This window comes from Ammospiza caudacuta, chromosome 3 (assembly GCF_027887145.1).
Source record: "Ammospiza caudacuta isolate bAmmCau1 chromosome 3, bAmmCau1.pri, whole genome shotgun sequence".
In the NCBI taxonomy this organism is placed as follows: Eukaryota; Metazoa; Chordata; class Aves; order Passeriformes; family Passerellidae; genus Ammospiza; species Ammospiza caudacuta.
In genome coordinates this window covers 52,839,846-52,856,937 of record NC_080595.1, presented here as the reverse complement: position 1 = coordinate 52,856,937, position 17,092 = coordinate 52,839,846, and positions in this window count along the sequence as shown.

Here is a 17,092-nt window from a genome sequence, read left to right as displayed (position 1 = left end):
TCCTTGAGCAACTTGATAACCAGGGAGATGGATAAGCAGCACGTCCCTAGCAACTTCCTCAAGTTTCTGGAGGGTGAGGGCTGGCATCAGACTCATTCTGAAACTGCCCTGAATCCAGAGAGTTGATCAAAGGATATAATCACCAGCACGACACACTCAGAGTAGAACTTGACCAAATATTATGTGATAAGTCCCTTTATGAAAGAAAGAATGCTTAGAAAGGCCTTAAAAAATGTCACATATAAAGCCAGGTCATGGGTAGAACTCCTGGACTTGTCAGATTTTTCCTGTATCTACCTTTCCAAAAAGCAGGGTATGAAGACACGGCTACTGTCAAACCAAATTTACAGAACAAGGCGCTCTCTGAACACCTGCTATGGTCTTCCTGCTCATCTAACCCCTTCCACAGCCTTTTAAAAAAGTCTTTTCTAACTTCTCTCAAACATCCCTATCAATGTAGTTATGTTCCCACACTACTGTCATTAAACCTGCTGTTGTTCCAGGTCAACACCTCCTAACAGCTAATCCAATTCCAGTTGCTCTGAGTAAATAATTTTGCTACTCTGTCTGTCCCTTGGATCATTCTTACCTCACTAAGGAAGTTAAGACTTTAATAAATTGAAGTCCTGCGGCTTTTAAATTGATGGATGAGCCTTTGTTCTCATTCCTAAATAAATCTCACTTCCAATTTTGTGTCCATAACTGAACTGGAACAGCAAACTATGAAGAATGGCTCCTCAGGTGTCCAGGCTGTGGATTATGAATTTGCCAGGTAAGAATAACTGAAACATGGATAGAATCAGGAAAGTCTACTTGAAGTGTATGCAGCACATCCACAAGCGAGGTAACTTAAACAGCTGTGTCATAAACATTTTTCTGGGTTAAAGTTCTGTATATAAAACTGATATATACAGAACGCAGTTGTCTAGGGGCAGAGGAGCTTAAGGTAAGGAGTAAGATAAAGGAAGATGAAACTTTGAGGTTTAGACTTGGGCTCCAGGTACATTGTTTTTCTGATAATAAAGCTTTTTAAGCTGAAGTGGTTATTTGCTGTTATTATCCCAGATTGCTCATTCCTTCACCATCCTTGGAGGTGTTTAAGAGGGGCCTGGATGTGGCACTGGGTGATGTGGTTTAGTGGTTTGGGCATTACAGTGTCAGTGCTGGGTTGGCAGTTGGACATGACCATCTTACAAGTCTCTTCCAAACTTGATGATTATATGATTTGTTAATTCAGCAACCTGTAACTACTGATACACAAATTGTTTTGATGTCAATTCATAAACTTCATCATGGAAATGGTCAAAAAAACCTTCACCCACTTGTTGCCACTGCCACTCTTAACCGTGTAGATCTAGCCTTGCCATATACCTTAGGAGATATGAATTTGTTGGTAAAGTTTTGCAGTTCCTGTCAGCCAGCCAGTTTCACTCTCTGGAACTAAATTGAAAAGACAGAATTTGGGGTTGTTGACCAGATTCCACCCTATCTCTGCTTCTACTAAACTATTGTGGCACTATTCCCATCAGTACTCTCCTTGTTAATATGAATGGAAGAAAAAACATTTCCTTCTATATGTACAGGCTCAGTAACAATCCAGTGCTGCACATATGATTCAGATGAAGCTGGCAAAATCAAAATGTAAAACAATGTATTAGTAATGCACATCCGGCCATTGGCGTGATGTGCCGGCAACATAAATGAAAAGTACAAAGGAAAGAGGTTTGTTAAATTAAATAATCCTTAAACTACATGAACTATGTATTCAGTTTGGCTAACCACAGGGAGACAAGAGCCTATTCTGAGAAAAGGCAGGAAAGATGTTCAGCATGTACTCAGCAAATAAATGTTTTCCTAGAATATATAAACGGAGAGATCTGCTTATCTTTCTGTATATAAAAAGAATTCCTACTGATACCACATGTGTTTACATCAAGCATAGACTAATTTTGTGCATTGGTCATATCAAGCCTTCCTTGCTTTTAATAACACACACTATAAAAGAATTCTGAAAGTAACATAAATCTCTATTTTTTTTCATTTCTTTAGTTAATATGCTTGTTATTATTTGTGGGGAAAAAAAAAAAAAAAAGCCAAAGAAGATCAGCCTGCCCTTTCTTCCTTCCTCTCCTTCCTCCAGATGAAAAATCAAATTCTGAATTACGCAGGTGAAGGCTTTAGCTAACAGTTTCAACATCATGAAAACAAGAGTCATCACAGTTAGCATGGCTGTGAGGTATTCTATCCAAAATATCAAGGGTGGAACAAATAATCAGCATTTTCCCCTTGGAAGGAATTCTTCTGTTGTCAGATTTTGAATCCCAGAAACAATGGGCAGCCCAACAACTTCAAAAGGATTACATGAAAAACAGAGTATTTTTCAAAAAAGGGAAAACAGATCCTAAGTAGACCATAAGTATGTCATTATAAAACATTTTGATCTCTTGCTGCCCTTGATGCATTTGTGCTGGGAGTAAACCTCTTTAGTGCTCTGGAGATCAAACAGGCATATTTCCTGAATGCTATACTAATACAAACATTTTTTTGAGGAAAAATAAATAATTGAAACAAAACAAATTCTATGAAATCTTGGTATTATTGATATAACTGGAAAAATATACAGTGGTTTGAATCAGTGTTCCATTCTCTTACTATATATTTAGCCTACCATTTGCCTCACCCTAAATTCACTCTCCTCCTTCTATTGTCAAAACTTGTACGCTATTATCCTAGCTTGGAGGGAGCTGCCTACTATTAGCAAAGTTCTGAGTTGCTTTGAAGGTGAATTATCTGAGACTGCTTTAGATGCAGCATCCCTTTATTTCAAGCTTTCCAAGGTTTATTGTATCTCTTTTGATGTAATATTTTGCATTTCAGCAGTGAGTAATGCAAAACTGAAGGGCAGAAACTCAGCCTGCATTAATACTTTCTTTGGGCAGTTTTACAACATCCACTACTTTAAAGATCATATCCAATACTTTAAATACTTTATTGCAACCCCCAACATAGACTAAAAGAATCAAACCTCAGGAAGAGTCTTTCCTTTTTTATTATTAGGACAATATTCCCTTTAAACCTTGTATAATCTTTAAACTTTGTAAAACTTTTAAACTTTACCACCTTCTTTCCCACATGGACCTGAGGTTCCTGTCCCCGTATAGTGAGGAAGAGCTTCTTTCTATCTCTTATGTCTGAAATGCTGATGCAAACTCCTTTTTCTCAGTCCACATGGAGCTGTGGTTTTCCAGACACACTGGCAGAACAGTTGCTGGTCCTTAGTCTTGCAGGGGGATGTGTGTCTGCAACCTGAGCTATCTAGTCATGCCTGCATCCCCCTTTCCTTCTCTCTCTGCAAGAAAGGTGACACAAGCTTAGTGAAGAAAAGACCACAGGGATCTTGTAGGAGAAAGAGAAGCAGCCAAGAAATGCAAATTGAGTAGTCTTGAGAGAGGATAACCACTTCCAGGTTAGTGCTTTCCACACCCAAGCCCAAGTGAATGCAGAGTCCAGGTGAGCTCTAGAGCTGGCCATGGGCAACATTCACTGGGATTCACAGTCTGGTGTTGCATCCTGTTTTGTGAAAGGAAGGATGGGCTTTGTGCTGGTGTGAGCACAGTGGCCTCGTCTCCATCAGGACATTCATTCTTCCCTTTTGCTTTGAGGGTGCCCTCTCTGTTTGAGGACCATTTCCCTGGGATGCACTGGGTCAATGTTATGCAGCCAGCATTGTCTGCTGGTCCTTTCCTTGTCTCTCTGAAATACCTCAGGTGTACGAGGTGAGAATGCACAGTGCAGAGCGCAGCCCCTGGGTTGTACAGCCAGTACAGGATGCTCTGCACTGCCATGAACAGATGTCATGGTATAACATACAGCCAACTGAATAGGAGAGTACTCCAAACACTGAGGCTCTACTCAGGCTAAGACTAATTAGCTAAGCTATGATGGCATTTTTCATGTACAGTTTTAATGGAATCACTATCCAGATGAATAATTAAAAAATAAGGGATAAATACTGATCCCCTTACACAATTTTTAAATTGTGTATTATCCCATGTTTCAGTAGCCCCAGACAATGGTGGTGAATTACAGTGTCTGAAAAATATCTTGCTTCTTAATTCTGACAAAAATATGGAGTCTAATATGATGTGCTAGATAATTTGCAAGCATTAAGATAACACAGTCTTTATCCTGAAGCCTTTTTGAAAAATGAAAACTGGAAAAACAAACAGAACCAAGTACAAGAAATGATGACAGATTCCTTGAAACATTCAGGTTAACCCAGTCATCTCTGGCTTTACAAAATGTTTAAATGGGCTTTTTCAAGAGGGAGACAAGTTTGACAATTGGGTGAGCCAGGGCAGGTGGGAGCTGGAAGAAGCAGTCAGAACCTGCAGAAGACAGACCCTGTCAGATGAATAATCCAGAAATGAATATTTTCTGCAGCTTCTTGGCCACACTGAGTCTCTGGTAGGTTTCAGCTGCATTTTTACACCCTGAAAATCTACCTGTTCATGCATCACTAAGGAAATGCCACACAGGTGTTGGTGCCTCTACTGCAAATGTCCCCAGGACCTCTACTAGAACAGCAGTGACATTATAAGCAGTTTACATTCTGCGGATATAGAGGCAGCATCAGTCTCCAAATCAAATAGGAAATAAATATCTGGATACAGGTGACTACAGTAATCACAGCTCTCCTGTGCTCTGCATCATATTTCTATTACATTAAAGAATGCAGATATAGTGTAAATTACTATCATACCAATTCAGTGTTATTCAACTCTTGCTAAGCAGAAGGAATCATAACTAACATTTGTAAAAATCTTCAGGCCAAAGGCAAAAAAATCTTATATTTATATTGATTAACTACATTGTAGAGATTTACCAGTAGTTATTTAATTTGTAGCTTAAAACATTACTCCAGTTCCTTAGACTTAAGAGATTCAGAGTGGGTGCAAAATTTTAAACTCTCTCGAGAATGTTTCAAAGTTACCAAAATAGAGGGGAATTCTGCAATGATGATAAATAAAATTTTTTTCTGTTAAATCAAGTGACATAACCCAAATATTAAGTATTAGATACTTGTACTGCTAGTGCAAAACATGCAACAATCTTTTACATTGAAAAAAACAACAGTGCAGCTCTGGCATACATAGCTAACTGCCTAACCTAAACTTTGCTTCCCAGTTGTGGTGTGGAGAATGGACTATGAATGAAACAATTAGCAAGAACATGCAATCAGTCCGGGATTCATGCCACGAAGTATGATTTAGGTCAAGAGTCCAGAAGAACTCAAAAAAAGTCTTGGACATGTGTGAGTAGGAAGAACATCCAAAATAAGCATTTCTAAAAACCCAAAGGAGTTTGTGGGGGGAGTTAGGCTTCGAGGCAGATCAACATCTAACAAACATGGGTTAAGAAGAACATTGCTGTGGCCAGTTGATTCTGTAACATTTTCTGAGGCAGCTGATAGAGGTCCCTGTCAGAAACAGCATGCTGAACTACCAGCTATTGGCATGACTGTATATGCCACTCTCAGATTTCTTGCTGTGAAGGGGAGATCTGTTCTCAAATGTCCCCAAAACCAAAGTAAATGCTTCTGATAGTATCGAAGCTAGGAAAAGTATTTCTACAGGGCTACTTGGTGCCTGTTTGTATTTCTCTTTGAAAATTGACTGTTATCTTTGTTTTACTCTGTTATATCACGTGAAAAAAAAATCCTAAAGTACATGAGATCTTTCCCATGTAAACAAATAATTCCTTCCAGAGGAATGTTATATGATGACAGGGTATGTGAAATGGCCTCAGTGATCATGTGGTAAGTGAGATCATGAGACACTGTCTGCATTGGATTGAATGCAGTCTACTCAAATGCTTTTGGGATCCCCGTGATAGAACATTGGTGGAAAGCAAAACCACACGGATTGGGCAAACTGGACCTTCCCCACCTCCTGACGTCTTCAGGGCCTACAGCTTTGGTATAAAAAGTATACTAAATTGTTTTTACTAGAACTAGTTTAGCAGATAATTAAACAGGGTTTAAATGGTTTAAGAATGGCATAATTTGAGTAGTATGGTCACTTTTCTACAGTTCCAACAAATTATCCTGGGATGAAAATAAATTCTCTACAGCTGTCAGAAATCTTAGCCACTATTTGCACCCTTCAGGGATTGTTTCTGCCCAGCAGTTCATGGAGGGAGGTGACACAGGAAATGTCAATACTGAGTTTCAGGGCTGATTTTCCAACCATTTTTCACAGAGACAGAAAGTGTTCCTACAGAGTTTAGAAAATCTTTTACTTGGGCTGTTTGTTTTGTTAACAAAGGAAGCAGACTGGTGTTTAAAATTCAGTATCTTTGCTTTGTTTCTCAAAAAAGTAATGTAACCACCATATCTACAGATGACCATGCCACAAGGAAAAAAATCCCAAATAGTCAAAAAGAAAGAAAAATTAATCCCGTTCAGTAATTTTGAGATATCAACTGTGCTAAGGAGAAACAAAAACTGTGTGGGTCTTTTCTTAAGGAAATGGAGCCAATGTGAATATCCTATGAACTCTGAAGGACCAATTCATTTACATTTGGATGCTCTGATTTAATTGTATTAGCACATGCTGTGAGCAAATGATAATTTCCCATATCCACGAGTTTCTCAAATAAAACAATTTTTAAAAGTAACTTAGACTAGAACTGATTTTCTTTTCTTGGAAATAATGTGGGGAGGTTGGGGGTGGGTTAAAATTATTTTAAAAACTTTAGAATGAAAATAATTTTTTTGGAGTTTTTTGAAAGAACCATTCAAAAGGTGTTCAAAGCCTGAGAAATCTGAACTTAGGCAGCAGAAGCCGCACAACTGTGACTTTTAGCATGGGCAATAGTTAAAGCTCAGTGGTTTAAGCAGCACTGACCAGTTCCATTGATCTTACTGGCATTTAACCCTTCATGCCATATCTTAGGCCAAAGGTGGTCTGAAAACTCCACCTCCACAGATATGAATCTGTTCAAGGTAATTATCAGAAGTGCATCTTCTTATTAGTGGCCTTCAGGGACACCAACAGCAGGCAATTTTGATTACTCTGCCTATGCCCTCTACTTCTCCATCATCTGCCCACCTTAACAGGCTAACTAAGCATTTGAGCAGCAAAAGTTCAGTTCACCACATACACTCAAGACTTATATGGATCCCATGGGTCATCAAAGCATAGGAATAGTGCTGGGCTTCTTACAGAGAACCAGAAGACCAAAGCACAGGCACTGTTTTAGCACTTGTATTTAGTCACCATTACCTGTGATAGAGCTGCTGCCTAGGTTACTGTGTCTGCAGACTATTGTGAAGGAAAATGAATGCATTTGATTAACACCTTGGGAAATGTAAAGTAGTGGTTTTAATACATACTTCAAAGCCAAAGATAATAGTCAAACCTATTTAGATTCCCTGGCACCTCCCATTTAATGGCTCTACTTTCCAGGTACTTGTATAATTACCAAGCTTCAATCATTTTAGATAAAATTTTCCATCTTAGCCATCTTCACTGGATGAGTTTTAAATTTTTTGTTTGTTTATTTTGGGTATATTACAGCCAAAATACCTTGACTGCTTTCAAGGACAAGGTTATGGAAAAAAGGAGTTTTGTCCATGTGGACTGATTCCAGTGACCTTAAACTGAGTGTTTCACATTTCAGATTAAAACCTGGGACAGAGGGAGGAGTAAGCACACTTCATATCAAGGATGTGCCTTTTGGCATCCCTCTAAAATCTGACCCTAGTTGATTAAATTTCATACTGTTGGGGGGTGGGGTGTGTGTGTGTGTGTGTGTGTGTGGAGAAGGAAGTTCACACCTGTCAACAGATTCAGATTTTAACAGTTTAGTTCCTCAGAGGTGCCATCCATAAGGGACTGCACACGATGTTATCATGACTTGTGCTCCAAGTACAAAGTCTGAGCATGACAACTGAGGTCAGCAAACACTTCTTTAGGTCTCCCAGTAATACCCTTTGGTTTAGGGAGTTAAAAGTAGAGGGAAAAAAAAAAGTTAGTGAAGAGAGGGGAGTAAATTGTGATAGTAGTAGTAAGTCATGGGGCACTACTGAGTAGAGTGGAAATAAGAGATGAGATAGGTTATGAAAACAGGGTTCAGAGGGCAAGGATACAGATTGTCAATGCAGTTATAACTGATACAGTAAATACAGTCTTTGACAAGAGAATTAAGAAATTTAAGATAATAATACCTACCATCTTAAATTTTAACATTTTATAGCTTCATGTCATAGTTTTAATTTTTTAATATATCTTTGTTGTATGTAATTGCTTGTAGAGATGAGACAATATTTCACATAGCTCTGTTTCACTCTCCTTCAGCCTAAACCTCAATTTATCTACTGAAGAAAGTTTCGATAAGAAAACATTGATAGCTTTCAGTTAATATCTAAGGGAAACTTCTGCCTCTCAGCAATGACAAGAAATGTTATTTTAGACACAAATGTTCAAACACTCTGAATCATTGTAAATTAGTTATTTCAATCATTGAAAATGGGCAAGTACTGTGAATTATATAAATAACTTTTAAACCCAAGCACTTCAGGTTTAAAGAACAGAAACACTTCAGTGTTTGCAAGCAATTTCATAACAGGAAACCTAGGACAGCACAATTCAAATGGATTCAAGTTCAGACAGTGACTTCACCAAGAAATACTCCATACTTCAAGAAAGAGAAACTGCATGGCTCTGATTTAAAATCTCCATTTCAGTTTGACTCTTGGTTATCCACCACATAGAAGTCTATGCCAAAACTGGTTCAAGTGTTCAAACTGGCACCAGCATGAAGTTAAAGTTACCTATAAGTCAGTCCAGTGTCAATCACTGCTTCTTCTCACAGAGATATCTTTGAATACTATCTTTCTAATAGTTTCTCTCTTCTGATCTATCTCAGGAAGATCAGTTTTTGAACTCTGAGGGAGATCAGACAAGCAATTTGGCCATGTTACACCTCCCCACACATAGCTTCAGAAACTGCTGTTGGACATGTTTGGTGTCTGCTGCTTCAAATGATGGGCAGTATCATTCCGATCTTTCATAAGACTGATTCCAAAAAAGCATGATAACATGCTTTTAATATCAAAGTATTTTGATATTATTAAATGTTGTTAATAAAGTGGCTGCTGGAATTCCAGAAGAACATAGATGCTATTCTTCTTTCATTAACATCCCAGATCTCCAAATATGTCATGGAGAAGATTTTCTTGAGGAACACCATACCACGATGCCAACTGAAGAGTTAAGTAGCATTGCACCATGTCTTCCATTTCAACACCTTCCTAAGGTGTAGCAATTATCTGGTGTCTTATGACTTTAGAATACTGCTCATGATCACCTTTGTCTTACTGGTAGATGTTTCTAGATTTTCTTTTCTCCTAAGTCAGCCTGCTGCCTGTATTTGCAGAAATACAGAATGCTGCAACTAGAATCCAAATTTCTTCCCCACTGCTTAAGTCTTATATTGCTAAATACTGCAGAGCAAAACAACTGTGTCAGATAAAATGTAACCAAATAAAACAGACATTTCACACAGAAAAAGTGCTTGTAACAGAAAATTAATGGGTATGAAAGTGTTTGTGTGATCTAGATTTTAAAAGGTTAACTACTATGGTTTTGTCTGTGACCTGTTTTTTATGAGAAAGAGCAAAAATGTCAAACAGTAAAATTTCTAGTTTAAAAACTATTCATAGTACCAACTTATCTGTTTCCTTTTTTTCACTGGACAAAGCTAAAAAGAGCCCTAATGTAAGCATAAGGTAATCTCATTGGTAGCATTTCCTGTGTGCTTTGTTGACTGTACTGAAGAGAAGAATAAGAGTGAAGTCAAAGACAATGGTAAAAATTATCTCAAATGCAAACTATGAGAATTCTACTGAAAGAAGAGAAAAAACAACAAAAAAAATATCAAACCAAACGAACCAAGCAAACAAACAAAAAAACCCAAACCAAAACAAACAAAACCCCCCAAACCAAACAAAAAATCCCAAGCCCAAATCCCTAGTTTTTAAAAAGAATGAACTGAAGTTAACAAGAAATGCAGAGCAATATAGTAAATTATCTACCTTAAGACTGGCAAAAATCAATCTACTTCTACTGCTCTTTAAAAGTAAGTAAGTCAAGATGCATTGTTATGATGACTTACACCAATCAATACAGGGTCCAAGACCAGTCAGAAAATAAGGAAAAAGACAGATTTAAGATGCAGGAAACTGGTTTCAAGCAGTGCCTGAAGACACTGCACATAATTCAGAGGATAATCATTCCGGAAGAGGAAGGCTTTAAGGCAATCAACTTGTCTGGCACTTTTCATAAGCATTAAATTACCTTAAACAATCAGTAAAATCCTTTTTTTTCCCCTGAGGTGATATGCAGGTGATAAAACCCTGACGGATCCAAGTCCAGTAATGCATCATAAGATACATTTAAGAAAGAAAACGGAAACAAGAATCGGGAATATCTAAATATTTAAACCCTCTAATCCTCTTTGTTTTGGGACCATGGATATGGTTTTAGTCATGCAATTAATTATACGCAGGAACAACGATTGCCTTCCAGTAGGATGACACAAAGCTTCACTCTGAGAGGTCACCAAATCCTGTCTCACTTTGTACATTTGCTTTTATTGGCCCTCCATGCCACCTCCAGCACCAGGAAGCAGATGGCGCTTCCTTTCCCTGCGGCTGCCAAGCAGGAAATGTTTGACTCTTGGGCAGGCATGAGCGGCCAGCCAGGAGCGGTGGTGGAGGAGCACGGCAGGAACTGACGGGCGCTCAGACGCCGCAGTCACTTCCGACCGGCGGCCCGCCAGGATTGCATGTACGCTCTGCCATCCTTCCCAAAACCGAGCATTCCTCCCGACTAGAAATGTCAGCCTCAGGTACAAATGGTGGAAATGGGACTAATTAGTCTGGGAATTTATCTTGAGAAAAATCACTTGCTCATAATATCCAGATACCCGCAGTACCAAGATCATACTTGCTCTAGACTACGTCCTTCCTGTCTCTTTTGTTCTACTGCATTTTTTGATGCAAGTCCATACCACATTTTCATTGTGTAGCCCTCCCTAGTTACATTTGGGATTTAATTTTGCTTTCTTGCTACATAAATACAGAGGAGATGTTTCTCATGTGGGTTACAACCCTCCCCCAAACTGGGACTCAAAAATTAATAATTCCGCAAAGCATTCAAATTCAGAATGACCTATTGTGAGTACTGCAATAAAGGATATTTCTGAGTCTAACATGAAATTGTGTTTTCATTATTTTCCACCTTCCTTGCCATTAATTCTACGTAAATATATAAATACAAATCTCCCATAATATTAATAATAGTATCAACTAAATATCAAAAGCATCTCTAGAGATCATAAAGTACAAGCCGACTACTCAAGGCAAGGACAACTAGACCACGTTGCTCAGGGGCATATCCAAATGAGATTGGAACAGTCTCTCTGGGTAACTTCTTACAGTGATCTTGTTTGATCACATGCACTGTAAAAAGGGTTTTTCTTATGAGTAAATGGAATTTCTTGCACTTCAATTTGTGCCCATTGCCATTTGTGCATTCACTGGATACCACTGAAATAACAATAGTAAATAAACATAATGCTAATAAAAATATATTAAATGTTAAGATTTAAATGCATAAGGAACAAACCATGACTCAAACAAAACAGAATGTATTATACCTAAAGATATGACAATTTTAGATTTAGGACAGAAATTATTAGATGAGTCCATGTGGTCCTAGAAATCACAGGCTAAATAGTCTCATCTGGGATTCCTTTATTCAAGCTTAATTTTATTTTGTTGAAAGGAACATCTGATCTCAATAGCACAGAAGACGAAAATAGTTGCATATTCAATTAATTAGGAATTGGGAAACATTTTGCACTCTAAATTTCCTCCTCTTTACCCTATATTGATGGACACAAGTCCACCTGGTTTAGGTACATAATCTATTTATTCGTGCATTTATTTGCTATTATATATTCTTAGTTTTGGGGTTTTTTGAACTCCCAGGATCTGCACTGCATATTACAAATGAGAGAAAATGCTCTTGCATGAGCATCCACCTTGTCCAGTTTTCTGTTAGAAGTCTGAGCACTATATACAGATCCTGATTAAATTCTGTTTTAAAGCTTGACTGATTTTTCTACTTCTGGTTCTGTAATTTTTTTTTTTACATTTTGTATTGTCTCCTTTACATTTCTTTGTGATGGATTCTGCCTCACTTTCAGTCTTTGTAACTATTGGTGAGGTCATATATAATCTGGTTTGCCTCTTAAGTAGCTGGTCTCTTAGCCTTGTGCAGACTGAGAAACAAGTAGTTATCCATTCTCATGTGTGGATAGATATGTTTTGGGTGTATATTGAAGCAGTCATTGTAAATGAAGCATTTCATGTTCTCTACAGTCAGGAAAGAAGGTGTTTTTCAGCATCACTGGAAGCAATTCTGTTAGCTAAAGCCTGTATGTGATTTAAGCTAACTGGATCTCACCATATGTCTTTTAGGAAGACTGTGATTACTTTGTGCCTCTGCATGATTTCTGCTCTATTTCCAGACCACCTATTTACACTTCTATATTATGCAGCTTAGTGACAACATTGATTTTATGATAAATTTTTTGGTCTGAAAGGTGCTCTGAGAACATTAAAATCAGCTATGCTGTACCACAATCCTATCTCTTTGCATGCACCTTTAAATTGCTGAAGACTAAACAGCAGAGACTCATCAATATAATGCAAACCATAGCAGAATACAAAAATGAGCTTTAGAGCATTTCCCCCCCTTAATTTAAAAAGAAAAAAAACCTTGAATCAACTTACTGACCATGTTAGAGTTTAAATGAAAGTACTGGGAAATAAATTTAGCCATATCAGAGCCATTTTTGCCTGCTCATGTTGCTAAAAATCTTCTCAACAGAACTGACAGCCCTTAAAAAAACAGATCAGCAATTAGTGTCAATTAAATCCTTGGCATCTGGTAAAAATTAAATCATATAATGACTGCTAAGGAGTCAAGTAGTTATACCTGACTTTAACTATATAGTTCAGGTCTATCATTGAATGTAGCACTCAGAAACTGTGGTTTACACATGTTCTAAGGTAACATATTAACAAGGTTAACATATTAATAGTGATATGCCCTGAGGTTCTGACAAGCAGTAGCTATTGATTTGATGTGAATTATCTCCTTAAAAATCTCAGATAAATATCTGAAATATTTCAAGCTGTCCAATACTAGAGAAGTGAATAATGACACTTTAATTACCTACTCATATTCCAATTTCTCTTTTCACAACATAAATACAGCTAGTTGCCAAAGAAATGTCTTAACAGTATGTGACACTAACTCTGTGACTATTTGAAAGAATGGATAAAAAATTGTTATACTGCCCAGCAATATAACAATTCAGAGGTCCTATGATTTCAGTTTTGCCATGTTTTTCTTGCTTTAGCTTTAATGTTTTTTTGTAATGTGGTCTCATACCTAGCAATAATTCACTTGAAGAAAAGTTTAAGATGTGATTGCAAACCATTATTAGGTCTCCTGCATATTGCTTAGAAAAACTCTTAGGTAATGATGGAAACCAGCAGGTAGAGTTTAGAGTTTGCATGTGTAAAATCTGTGATACTGACTGGATCAGATTCTGGCAAACTGAGATGAAAGAACTTTCTTGATGCAGTCATAGACAAAAAAATTCAAGTATATTCCATCAAATTTCTTATCAAATGATAAGGGCTATATCTAGGATATTTTTACCTCTATCTAATATGATAGTAGAACATTAAGAGCCCTTCAAGTATCTCTGCTGCAAGTACCTAAATTAAAAGGTATACTAGCCAATTCTTAGAAACTCTACATTGAGCTAAGTTCTTAATTTCTAGTACTGCAAGATTCAGTCACATCTAAAGAAGCAGACGTTTCCCATGGAACCTAGATTGAAACCTCACCAGTCACTTACTGCCAGCATTTGAATGTTTGAGGCAGATGTGATTTACAGAAACAGAACATTAAGAAGCTCTTCAGTTTTTCAGTGAAATTGCTTCAGAAAATTGCTCTAGGTTAGTTCTGTCTCAAATGCGAAGACAGATGCCCAAATTTACAGCCTACCCATACTTAATAAAAAGCAAAAGTTTTACAGATCATTTGGTCATTGATGAGCCGAGGAAGATCAATGTTAAGTCTTGCAGGGACTAATACGGGTAAGGAAAGAATACACAAGACTTTAAATGGCCTATGGTTTCATAGCCCAGTCTTCCTAGGGAAGACATAAAATATAGAGCAAATTTGTTGGAGTATGGTTATATTTTCTCTATATAAAATTTTCTTGTGAGATTCCCTTCTGTTTCCATTGGCAAGACAATCCAGTGGTTGATTATGAAAAATTTATATTTCATTATATTCTAATGGAAGTACATGTAACATTAGAAGATTGAAAAATAGATTTCAGGTCACTTTACTGTCTTTTAGTATTTGCTATAATAAAGATTTAATTTTCCATGACTGCTGAACAGTTACAGTGCATCTCTATTTCTTCTCTCTGGTGAAGACATGTGACACTATGTCAAAAAAGTTTTCAATTTAATTACTTAAAATAAGTTACCAACAAAAATAAGTTCACAGCAAAATTAAGCATTCTGGAATTGCATCTTGTTTGTCTGTTATAGAAACACCATAAAATCAAGTGTGCGTATATATATATGTGTATATATATATATATATATATATATATATATATATACACATATATATACACAAACACTTGACATATATATATATATATACATAAAATAAAAAGTCTTGAGTGATATGATAAACTTTTGTCTCCTCATTCTCAGTTCAGTATCTTTCCTGGTAAAAAAAAGAAAAAAATTAATAGGCTACAAATTAACTCAATTTACACTTAAAAATTAATTTATTCTGCATATGTGCATAAAAAATAATCCTCACTTTTCCTTGATGTAGTTACTGTCTCTCCTGATTGTTTATTCATCAGGAAGAAGGCATCATGAAGAATAAATAAAAGAGTCAATATTTTTGGAACAAAATGTTGCATTATTACCCTACATTGATGAATTTTATACTGATTTTAAAAGGGACCATTCAGCATATTATAGAAATTTACACAATACTTAGGACATAATGGAGGTAGTGGACAGTGTTGTGGTAGAGAGTGCTGAAGAAATACATTGAGCTGAACCACTGAATGCAGCTCTAGCTAAAGTACTACTGACAGATATAACTAAGGCAGATAAATGTTTTCATTTAAAATTCATTCTGTCAATCAATCATTCTCTGAACATCACTCTGAAAATTTCAGTTCTTTAGCTGAGATTATGCAAACGTGATTTCTCCTTGTAGGACAAATAGAAATACTTGTAAGTTTGAGAACAAATGGTTCATCTTTTCTTTTCTTGTAGACAAGCATCTAGTTACATATAAAATAATTATTTTGATTTTAAGAATAAAATCCCTGTGGTAGCAGACTGAAAAGTTATATTGTGCATACAGGTCTACCTTTGAATACTCAAGAGAACACTTTTTCTATTCCATCTAGCTGCAAATTTTCGAAAATTGATGTGAGACTTCATGACAGATATTGCAGAAATAATTACACTCCTAACAAATTCAGGACACCATTTTGAAGAAGAAAAAGTTGGATAGCTCGCTATGCACATTCCAGTATATAGATATTAATAGCGTTTACTAAATTATTTAGGTTTATTCCCAAGCTTCAGTTGAGACACAAATTACTCCCTCTTCCTTAGAAATGAACACTTATTGCAATAAGGTGTCATCTCATTGGAGAGCCCTTCTCTGGGCCTCTGCAAATCATAGAATATTCTGAGTTGGACGGGATCCACCAGGACAATTGAATTCCAACTCCCGTGTTTCATTTCAGGCAGTCTTCAGGTGTTACAGAAAGAAACTCCTACTCTGTATCTTTGAATATTTAATTATAAGAAAAAAAATAATGAAGCCTATGATAGTGGATATGCTACATTACATCTGCTTTTAGGCATAGGTTTATATTGCATAATCTTCTGTTTTGTGATCACTTATGTGATTCTGGAAAATGCTCATCAGCTAAGATCAGCAAAGCTTCCTTCCAGGGGTTCCTGAGTGCAGACTGTAAAACTCTGAACAGCAGTCACACAAAAGCCCTGCATGATTCAGGCAAACAAAACCTTCCCCAAGGAGGGGGTTTGCAGAGGTACATCAGGTGGCATAAGGTACAGTGCACTAAACAAATTAGTGCTTAGGAGCTTTCTACGACCCCCTCTGTCTAAACTGGTATGTCTGACTTTGCATAAAATTTTGGAAATATTGCATAATAGTATATTAGTTGTTGTGGACATCTTAATTTCAGCATTTTGTGCCTGGTATATTAACCATGACTTCATGAAGTTCTTTCTGGGCATTTTTTTCTGTGCTTGGTTGTGCACAAAAAAAAGAATAAGATACTGAAAACTTTACAAGTTATGTTGCAAAACATCTTGCCTTCTGCTTATTGCTGCACAAACAACATATTTAAGGAAACATGAAACAGTAACACTGAAAAATAAGACTTTCATCAAGTGTACTAGCAATTTGTTCGAAATAATAAGCATGCATTTGAATGTAAAAACTTGAGTAGTCTTTTACAGTTGCTATGCACATAGAAGAGAAAAGAACAGACTAGAAGGTTTCAAAACTACTGCTTTAGTGTCTCCAAATACTATTTTGGGCAGTATACAAAAACAAAGCCAAACAACTGGACATAACAAAAGTGGGACATGGCTTGTCTTTGTTTAATTCACTGCACCCATATTCAATCACAACTTGAAAATGAGAAAGCTTGAATGGGTTACTGTGAGCCTCTCCATCCTGCATATGGTCACTAAATTGAAAACACGTCCAACTTTCACATGTTTTGGCACCCTTACTGGGAAGTTAAACCCTCAGCCTCAGCCAGGTTCCAAATCAGATAAAAGCCTCAATATTACTGATCTCCTGATCAGCTGTGAATTCTACCCCTTAAAGCATATGATTTGTGAGCACCTTACCTA